Source organism: Antechinus flavipes, chromosome 2 (assembly GCF_016432865.1).
Source record: "Antechinus flavipes isolate AdamAnt ecotype Samford, QLD, Australia chromosome 2, AdamAnt_v2, whole genome shotgun sequence".
NCBI classification, from domain to species: domain Eukaryota; kingdom Metazoa; phylum Chordata; class Mammalia; order Dasyuromorphia; family Dasyuridae; genus Antechinus; species Antechinus flavipes.
The window spans coordinates 259,096,680-259,106,128 of NC_067399.1; positions in this window are offsets into that span (position 1 = coordinate 259,096,680).

Sequence of the window (9,449 nt, forward strand, 5' to 3'; positions counted from 1 at the left end):
GAATGAGATGGTGGAAGATAAGAATTGTTCACCTCTCTTAACTTGAGCTATTCAGAGTGGTCATGGTGGTTTCAATGGAGTGTTGGGTGAGTGTCCATGATAAAAATGAAATATCATAGGGTCTCCATGAACCCCTTTGATAGATGAGTACAGAATTGAATAATCTTGTAGTCTAGGCTTAGAGGGATTGGAATTATTTGGAATTATTTTTTTAGAATTCTATTCATTATTCCACTCTAGCCTACTATGTAACCTTTATATAGGCAACCTCTGTGCCTTAGTCTCTCCATCTGTGAGATGAAGATAATTATCTCGTACTCTTTTAGAACTAGGTCATTCTTTAGTGGTTGGTGGATTTAGAGAGTTTTTTAAAAAAAACTTCTTCCCCTCCCCTCCTCCCCCCTTTTTAATCCTGGGGAAGCCTCTCAGGTTAGGAGGAAAATATTTAAAAATTTTCCTCCCCCTTTTCCCCATCCCAACTTAGTATTGCTGCTGGATTCCTTGAATTGGGTCATAGAACCAGAAGATACTTTGATTTTTCACTCTGACAGACCTCTTTTAGACCTCAGCCTTGATGTTGTGTTTTATACTTTGTCTTTTGTGTGTGTGTGTTTAAAAGATTTGGTCTCTCTGTCTCACTCAAGCTGTAAAAACCAGTAGTCCTTCACAATCTGACTTGGCTACTAATGAGATTGGAAGTTTTGACTTGCTCTGTTTCTCATCTGGGTTAGTTCATCCTTCCCTAGGCAGACTTGTGACTCTCTATTTCCAGGGACTCACCATATTGGTGCCAGACAGTACAGACACCTATAAACTTTAGCTCTTCCTATTGCAGCTTAGATCTCTGGAACTCAAGTGATCCACCATCCTCAGCCTCCCCAGCAGCAGGGGCTATATGTGTGGATGCATTCAGCCTCTCAGAAGTCTTGTGTGTTTTCTTACAATTTTAAATGCCTTGGAAAACTTGGCTTCTGTTTTCTTTGTTTGTTTTTGTTACTATAATAAAGATGGAAGAACAGTAATTACTTAGGTTAAAAAGGCACCTTCTGTTTTAAGCAAGAATAGAATCAATCATGTGCTCACACGATGTTCTCCATCTTGGTGGTGTCCAAGCTGAACCTTGGGTACATTCTTTAATGAAAGGAAATAAGACACTTAGGCCTCACAAAGACTTCAAGAACTAAACTATAAGCTGCCTCCTGAATCCCCACATTGGCAGTTGTTGGGATCTGACAAAAGAATGGGACTTTTTCTATCTGATTCCTCAAGAGGTTATGGGGCTTCTGAATTCACAGTCAAACCACATTAGTTTGAGGGGGAATATGCCTTGAAATGGTGAACATTTATCTTTACTGTCAAGGAAATAATCTAGTACTTTTCCAGTAAATACTGGAAACTGCTAAATTTTGAGGCATTGGTAGGGAGAATTACTTAAACATTTGAAAATTATATATATAAAAGCAAGTGCTTCTATAATGAAAATTTGTTCTCATTTAGGTTGGCCACTTTTCTGTCTCTACCAACAATTTTGTACCCTAGTAATTTGCTCAGCAAGTCCTTCATAAGTTTGTAAACCTATGTAAAATGGACTTCATTTCAGGCCCATCCATCCCACATTTTCAGTTTGGCCCCAGTGATTGAAGTGCTGTACTTGGCCATCTCTTCAGTCGCAACAGTGATTCTGCTACTGTGTGCATAGCTAAAGACAATAGCCACAAAACGGTCTAGAAGCTGCTTTCCCAGCCTGTGGCTGAGGAGAAGTTGAGCATTAAATGACCATAGCAGGGGCTCCTGATATAGCTGAACTTGAATTGTTCGCTGGCAGCTAGTAGGCCACCTGTGCCCATTAGGTGTGTGGCAGGGCTGGGAGCAGAAAGGGCATCATTGTTACCACAGAAAATGGCAGGACAATAACAGGGCTGGGCAAGAGCTCCTGAAGAAGAAAGCAGGGAGAGGTAGAGGTAGGTCTGCCTCAGCATGGCAGCACTGTGCCACCCATAGCCACATTTCCTCTCATCTTTTGGGTTTAGAAGTCCCTAAACCTCCATCAGTTTAAGGCTTTGCATGGCGCCTGCCTAGAGTAGCTTTTCTTTGGCAATGTGTTCTGCTGCCCCTGTCTGCTTTGAAGTCCTAATATAAGGAATATCAAGTGAGGAAACTCCTATCAGGTCAAATCTGCCTTAGTCCTAGAGAATCTCCTTTGGCACTGAGGTGCAGTGACTTGCCCAGAGACATACAGCCAATGTATGTTAGAGGGGGATTTGAACTGGGGTCTTCTGGTTCTGAGGTCAGCACTATCCATTCTACCACACTGCCTCTAGAATTCCAAATGCACATGATAAAAGCTGAGATGCTTATTCTCCCATAGTCATGTAAATGGATGCTGATTGAGTTTTATCAGCATGTCTGATAATGATGAAAATATGATAAATAATGAAAATATACCAACTATATTCTTTTCTTTGACTGACTTTGTAGATCTGGTTTTGCACAGGTACTTGCTGAAAATAAATAAGATCTTCTAATGTTCTTGGGATATCTTGTGTAAATGAGACAATTTTCTGAGGGTAAAATTGCATAAATAATTTGATTCTTTTTATTTATGTAGATGAAAGTAATTTTAGTAAATAACCTACAGAAAATGTTTTTCTTAGGCATGATAATCACATCAGACAGGAAAGTTAGTTGTTTCAGGGGAAAAGAGGACTGGACCAGTTTCTAAGAGACTTGCAAGTTCTGGCCCTGCCACATCTCTGTGTTCTTTGCTCCTATTTCTCTAAGTGCTCTGGGTCTCAGTGTCCTTTGCTAAAAAAAAAAAAAAAAAGAGAGAGAGAGAGGTTGGACTGAGTGATTTTGAAGAGACCTTCCAGCTTGGACATTTTATAATTTCTTGAGTTGGAGGGTTTGACAATGGAGAGCAAATTGAAAAAACCAAGAATTTAGGGTAGCCCTCTAGTTTGCATTTTGTAGTTAATGCTGTCATATAAACTATTTAGTGTGCTTGTGTTTGTAAGTGTGCATGTGCTGGCATGTACATGTGTAATTAGCACTGATTATTAATAGTTCCTTCCAAACTGCCAGGGTCTGCATGATAGACTTAATTTCTTAAGAGCCAAAAATTCTAATCCCTAAGGCAGATTGCAAGGGAGAATCTTGATTCTTCCCATAACAATTGTAGAAAAAAGAATTTTTTGAGTATGGATATAAGTTTATTTGTTAAAGTTCTTAATTTAAAAAAAAATACATAGAAATGTACACCCAAAGTCTTAGTACTACCTTGATTTGAACAAAAGTTCATTGTCTTTATCCATTATAATTAGGCTGCTTCCTAAGGTACTGAGAACCTATCATTGTTCAAAGCTTGAATTCCTGATGTTAAAGCTAGAAGGCACCCCCGAAGTCTAGTCTCCTTCATGTGAAAGTACTTTACCCAAGGTCACATGTTTAGTAAGTGGCAGAATTGGGGATTTGAACCCCAGTTTGCTAACTAACTCAAGTCAAATGTCTTCTCTACTATGGCACATTTCCTGTTTGGGAAACTTAAGAGAGGACTCCCTTATCTAAATAGAAAGGAGCTCTGGCTGGATCATAAGATCCTGTGTAATTTGGTGTTGCTAATTGTATTTCTCTTAAAAATCACTTGGTAGACTGACAAGTGACAGAGGAGCTTTTCTTTGTCTCTGCTGGGAGAAAGAGAGTATGTGGCTGCTTTGCTGATTTCTAGTAGTCTTTCCCCAGGAAGTTCTTCGTTTTAGACAAGCTACATAGTCAGGTGGTTGCTAACTGTTGTTGCTAGTTATAACAACAAACTTTTCCCTTGGAAGAAGACATGTAGCCAGCATTGTTGGCATTGTCAGTTCTAGTAGCTTGTACTCGGAAGGCTTCCCTCCTCAGTGTTCTCTTGCTGTGCCGTGGGCTCTGCCTTTGCCTCCTGATCTTCACTTCTGATAAGTCTTTGTGACTCCACACTGTCAGGAGTATAAAGTCTTCCCTTTATCTGCATTGACTGAGCAGAGCAGGTCGCCAACCTGCTAACTTGTTAAGAGGTTTAATTTTCTACTGTTAAAATGTTGGACAAGAGTAACTGGTTCAGACTGAAAGTGCAGGGGCCAGCTTCAGGGTGGGAAGCCATATAGGAGGTAAGCCTCAGGGCAGCAGGCACGGGATGAGATCTATAGCAAGGAACCCTGGGCTGGCACTAGGGGTTAGAGGGGAGAGATTGGCCTGGCCTATTGAGGAAGAGGTCAAAAATAAATTTGGAAGTCCTCACCACAAACACAAAGTTTTTGTCTCCAATCATCTGGAGAATAAGTTTTCTATCCTTGTGAAGGATACACAGTATAGTGGAAAGAACTCTGAACTTAAAATCAGGACCTGACCTGGATTAGAGAATACTGATATTTTAGCTTGCTATGTGATCTTCAGTAACTCGCCTCTTTGAACCTTTTACTAAAATTAATAATAATTGTACTACCTATGTCACAGAGTTGTGGTTTACATTTTGTAAATCTTAAAGCTCCATGTCAATGGGGATTGTTGTTCTTTTCTTACTCTTTACTGTTGAAACACTTATCAGAATGCATATAGCAATAGAGGCATTATTGTAGCATAAGGCATTATTGCTTTAAATTCCTGGGTAGGCTATGGGCTGTTTGCTTTCTTGAAGATCCACCCTTTAGTCCCTCAGCTTTCAGTGGGACTTTAGTAGTCTCCTCAGACCCACATAACAACCCAGGGATGTGACGGGGTAGGTGATGCTATCCTCATTTTGTATGAAGAAACTGAGGCGAGAGTTTGTAGTTTGTTCAAGATCATATAAGAAGTGGCAGTGACTTGAACTTGAACCCAAGTGTCTTCAATCCATGTCTAGTTCAATTTTTAAACACTATAGTCAATGAAATTGATGCTCAAAATAGTCTCTCTGGCTGAGATTTGTATGCAATTGCTAGGTTCCCTTTTGCTTCAGACTCTGGTGTGCTTGGAAAGTTTTATCAAGTCTTGATTGTAGAACTTTCCAGCTCCCAAAGAGTTGCTCAAACCTATTTCCTAGGCCTGAGTCCCTAGCTCAGCCACCATGCTGGCATCCAGACCTAGATATACTTGACAGAACTACAAACCTGTAGGGAGTTCAGCCTCCTGTTTACCCAGAACTTTTTCTTCAGAGAGGCTGGTTTGACTGAAGGATTGAGAGGGTCAGGGCCTTTAACTGGTCATTGCCCAACCTTGGGTCCAACTTGACTGGGAAGGAGGCCCTTATTTAAACAGAGGAGCAAAACTATTCCTCTAATATTGTTTTAATATCAATTAGAACAGTAATAACTATCCTGTTTCCATATGCCTTTTGCAAAGAAAAAAAAAGATACAATGCTAAGTCCTCAGTGATGAATATCTCACAAGGAGCAGAACTGGGATAACTGAGTCAGAGCTGTGATTGTCTACATTTATTCATCCCACTTTCAGCCTTAATGAGGGCTCATGGCAGAAGTAAGTCTACTAGAGCCCGAGCCAATGTTGATGTTGCTGTCTTGATTATAATATCTACATCTCTTAGAGTTACTCTTACTTTTCATTCATTCAGCAAATATCTACTGATCCTTCTATGTTGCAGGGACCTCTGAAGGGCTTCAAGAGAGGTATGAAAAGGTATGTAGATAACTTTTTCCTGTGTCATCTTCTTTGTTTCTATAAATTAGGTGAAGTTGTTTAAAAAAAAAAGGGAGGGGGCACAGGATGCCAAAATCCATAGTTTTTTTTTTTTTTAAACATTTCCATATTTATGCTGCACAAGAAAAATCAGATCAAAAGGGAAAAATGAGAAAGAAAAAAGCAAGCAAACAACAAAAGTAAAAATACTATATTGTGATCCACATTCAGTCCCCATAGTCCTCTCAGAATTCGGATGACTCTTTCTATCACAAGACTGTTGAAATTGTTCTGAATCACCTCATTGTTGAAAAGAGCCAAGTCCATCACAGTTGAGTATCACATAATCTTGTTAACTGTGTACAGTGTTCTTTTGGTTCTACTCACTTCACTTAGTGAACATCAGTTCATGTAAATCCAGGCCTTTCTGAAATCACTTTGCTGATCATTTCTTTTTTTTTTTTAAATTTAAATTTTATTTTATTTAATAATAACTTTGTATTGACAGAATCCATGCCAGGATAATTTTTTACAACACTATCCCTTGCACTCGCTTATGTTTCGTTTTTTCCCCTCCCTCCCTCCACCCCCTCCCCTAGATGGCAAGTAGTCCTATATATGTTGGATATGTTGCAGTATATCCTAGATACAATACATATTTGCAGAACCGAACAGTTCTCCTGTTGCAAAGGGAGAATTGGATTCAGAAGGTAAAAAATAACTCGGGAAGAAAATCAAAAATGCAAATAGTTCACATTCGTTTCCCAGTGTTCCTTCTTTGGGTGTAGCTGTTTCTGTCCATCATTTATCCATTGAAACTCAGTTAGGTCTCTTTGTCATAGAAATCCACTTCCATCAGAATACATCCTCATACAATATTGTTGTCAAAGTATATAATGATCTCCTGGTTCTGCTCATCTCACTTAGCACCAGTCCATGTAGGTCTCTCCAAGCCTCTCTGTATTCATCCTGCTGGGCTGATCATTTCTTATTACATTCATATGTCATAACTTATTTGGCCATTCCCCAACTGATGGACATTCACTCAGTTTCCAGTTCTTGACACTACAAAAAGGAATGCTACAAATATTTTTGCACATGTGGGTCCTTTCCCCTTTTTTATGATCTCTGGGATACAGACCCAGTAAAAGGATATTTTAAGAATCCCACAATACATGCTCAGAAAGATAAGACCCACATGTCAATCTTATTGAGAAGCAACAGAGAGCTAGAGACATCTAGTAAAATCACTTTTAATCCAGAACATTGGCAAAGGTTATGAAGAAGATGCATTTGAGTGCTGAATTGGTAGAATAGACAGGTGCAGGTAGGGAGCCGGATTCTACATTCAACTCCAACAAGGTTGGAGAAGAAAAGGTATGATCAGAGAACATGAAATAAGTGGAGGGTTCACATTGGGGAACAATACCGTGTTTCCCCGATAATAAGACACTGTCTTATTAATTTTTTGGACAGAAAAACACCAGAGGGCTTATTTTCAGGGGAGGGCTTATTTTAATGAACATTGACAGCAATTTTAATAAACAGGTAAATGTGAACAAAAAAAAGTGGCTTTATTCAGTAATGTTTTAACCCCATCATGCTCCCTGAATGCTCCTCCTATCCTCCATGATGCCCCCTGAGTTCTTCTTTTATCCTCCATCATGCCCCCTCACTCCCGCTTACATCCCAGGTTTTTATGTTGTCCTGCCTCAGCTCTCCTCCACGGCACTGCTCTCAATGGCGCCAGCAAGCAAATCACTGGGGAAGAACAGGATGACGCGCTCACTGCTGCAGCTGTGATTGGATGTAGCTCTGAGCACGGCGTGCATTTCATGGCGGGGCGGGGAGGGACGGGGACGATGCATAAAGAGGGTACCGTAATGTAGCATGTAGCGCAGGGGATCACCTTCACTACAGTAGCAATCTCAATAGGGCTTATTTTCAGGGGAGGGATTATTTTAGAGGCATCTTACACAGTAAGGGGAGGGCTTATTTTTGGGATAGGTCTTATTATCGGGGAAACACGGTAGCATGTAAGTCTGAGGAGGTGGAGCCAGATTAATAGTAAAAAAAAAAAATTTCCATCTTCATAAGTCTTTTTGACAAGACTAGCAAGTCATAATGTCAAGAGCTGGAGGGCAGTTAGTAATTTAGATAATCTGATTTCTATCCTTCCATAAATCAGGAAATGGAACCAGAGATTTGGCCACAGTCATGCAGGTAAGGCAAGTCGCATCATCTCACTGTCTATTTTTTAATGTGTAAGATAAATTATTTGCATTATCTAGCTTCTGTATATGAGAGGCAGCATTTTGTAGTGGAATAAATACTAAATTTGGAATCAAGAGACCTAGTTTCTGACATTAGTTCTGAGACCTTAGGCACTTCACTTTTAAGGAGTTTTCTCATTTGTAAGATGGAAGCAATGTGGAAGTCTGAAGGGCACCAACAATAGTTTCCTATTCTCTATGTATTGTAAGTACCATCCTCCCATTCTCCTGGACTCACAATTTATGTTATCTTCAACTCCTGACTCTTTTACCATCCCCCATCCCTTCCATATTCAACCTGTTGCCAAGGCCTATCAACTCCCTTTCCCCCTGTGACATTGTTCCCAGTGCAGACCCTCTTCGCCTCATACCTAGACTATTGCAGGAACTTGCTAATGGGTCTTTATTTTTCATGTCTCTCCCCACTGCAGCCCACCAAAATGATTTTCCTAAATTGGAGACCTGATCTTGTCAACACTCTTAAACTCCAGTGATTCCCAATAATTTTGGGAATCAAATACAAACTCCTCTGGTATTCAAAACCCTTCATATTTCAGTATATGAGAGAGAGAGAGAGAGAGAGATGATATGATAGATAGCCACCCCCAGTTCCTGGGCCCCCAGCCTTATTTTGGGACTGCAGAACAAAACCTTGAGCTCTCCACTCATCCATCATGCCTCAGAGGGCATTTCCTTATGGAAATCCACACTTGCTTTGAAAATACTCTCTGATCTCCTGTATTGAGAAGGAGACTTCTAAATAGTTACCCTTTATGGTATAGCTTTTGGGAAGTGAAGAATCAAGCATTGACTCCTGGCTGATGGTTTTTGGCCTAGGTCCTACTGATCGTGGCCAGCTGGATCTATGTGCCTTTTGATGCCACTCTCTGCCAAAATTATGTACTCCCAAAAAGGCTTTGTGTAAATTATATGGTAGACATTAAAAGCTGGAGCAGCTTTTGGTTTTCTGTGGCAATAAATGGAGGCTGGAAACATCTGTTGTTTTAGATACATGCTTCTCTTCTGAGCACCAATAATCTGTGGCTCTATTAAATGCAAAGGCCATGCATAACTAAGGAACTTACACAGGGAGACACTAGGTATTTAAAAGAAATTCTTGTATCCGTTTTGATAGTACATACACTAAAGGAAATCCTTTGAGGGCCCGAGCTATCATGAGCCAGGGACTGAAGCTGAGAGACTTCCCTTTTTGGATGTAGTCACTGGCAAAGATATCTTTTCCTGTGCCCTCTTGGTTTGAAGAAAATGCAGGGTGAAGTTGAAGTGTAGAGAAAAATGTCTTAACTCCGTGTTTTCTTGCCAAGAAAACTGGTTCTCTTTCCCTTGCTTATGTTTTCATTTCACATATATATTCTCAGACATCTGAAGCACAGCTTTTTTTTTTTTTTTTCCTTGCTAAGGCCTTCCTCTTATGGGATAGCTCTCATTCCTCTAAACCAGTCAGAGCCTAGGACCACGATCTGAGCTTACTTTGAGTTGTTTTGGGGTCCATTTGCTGTAACCAATCACATC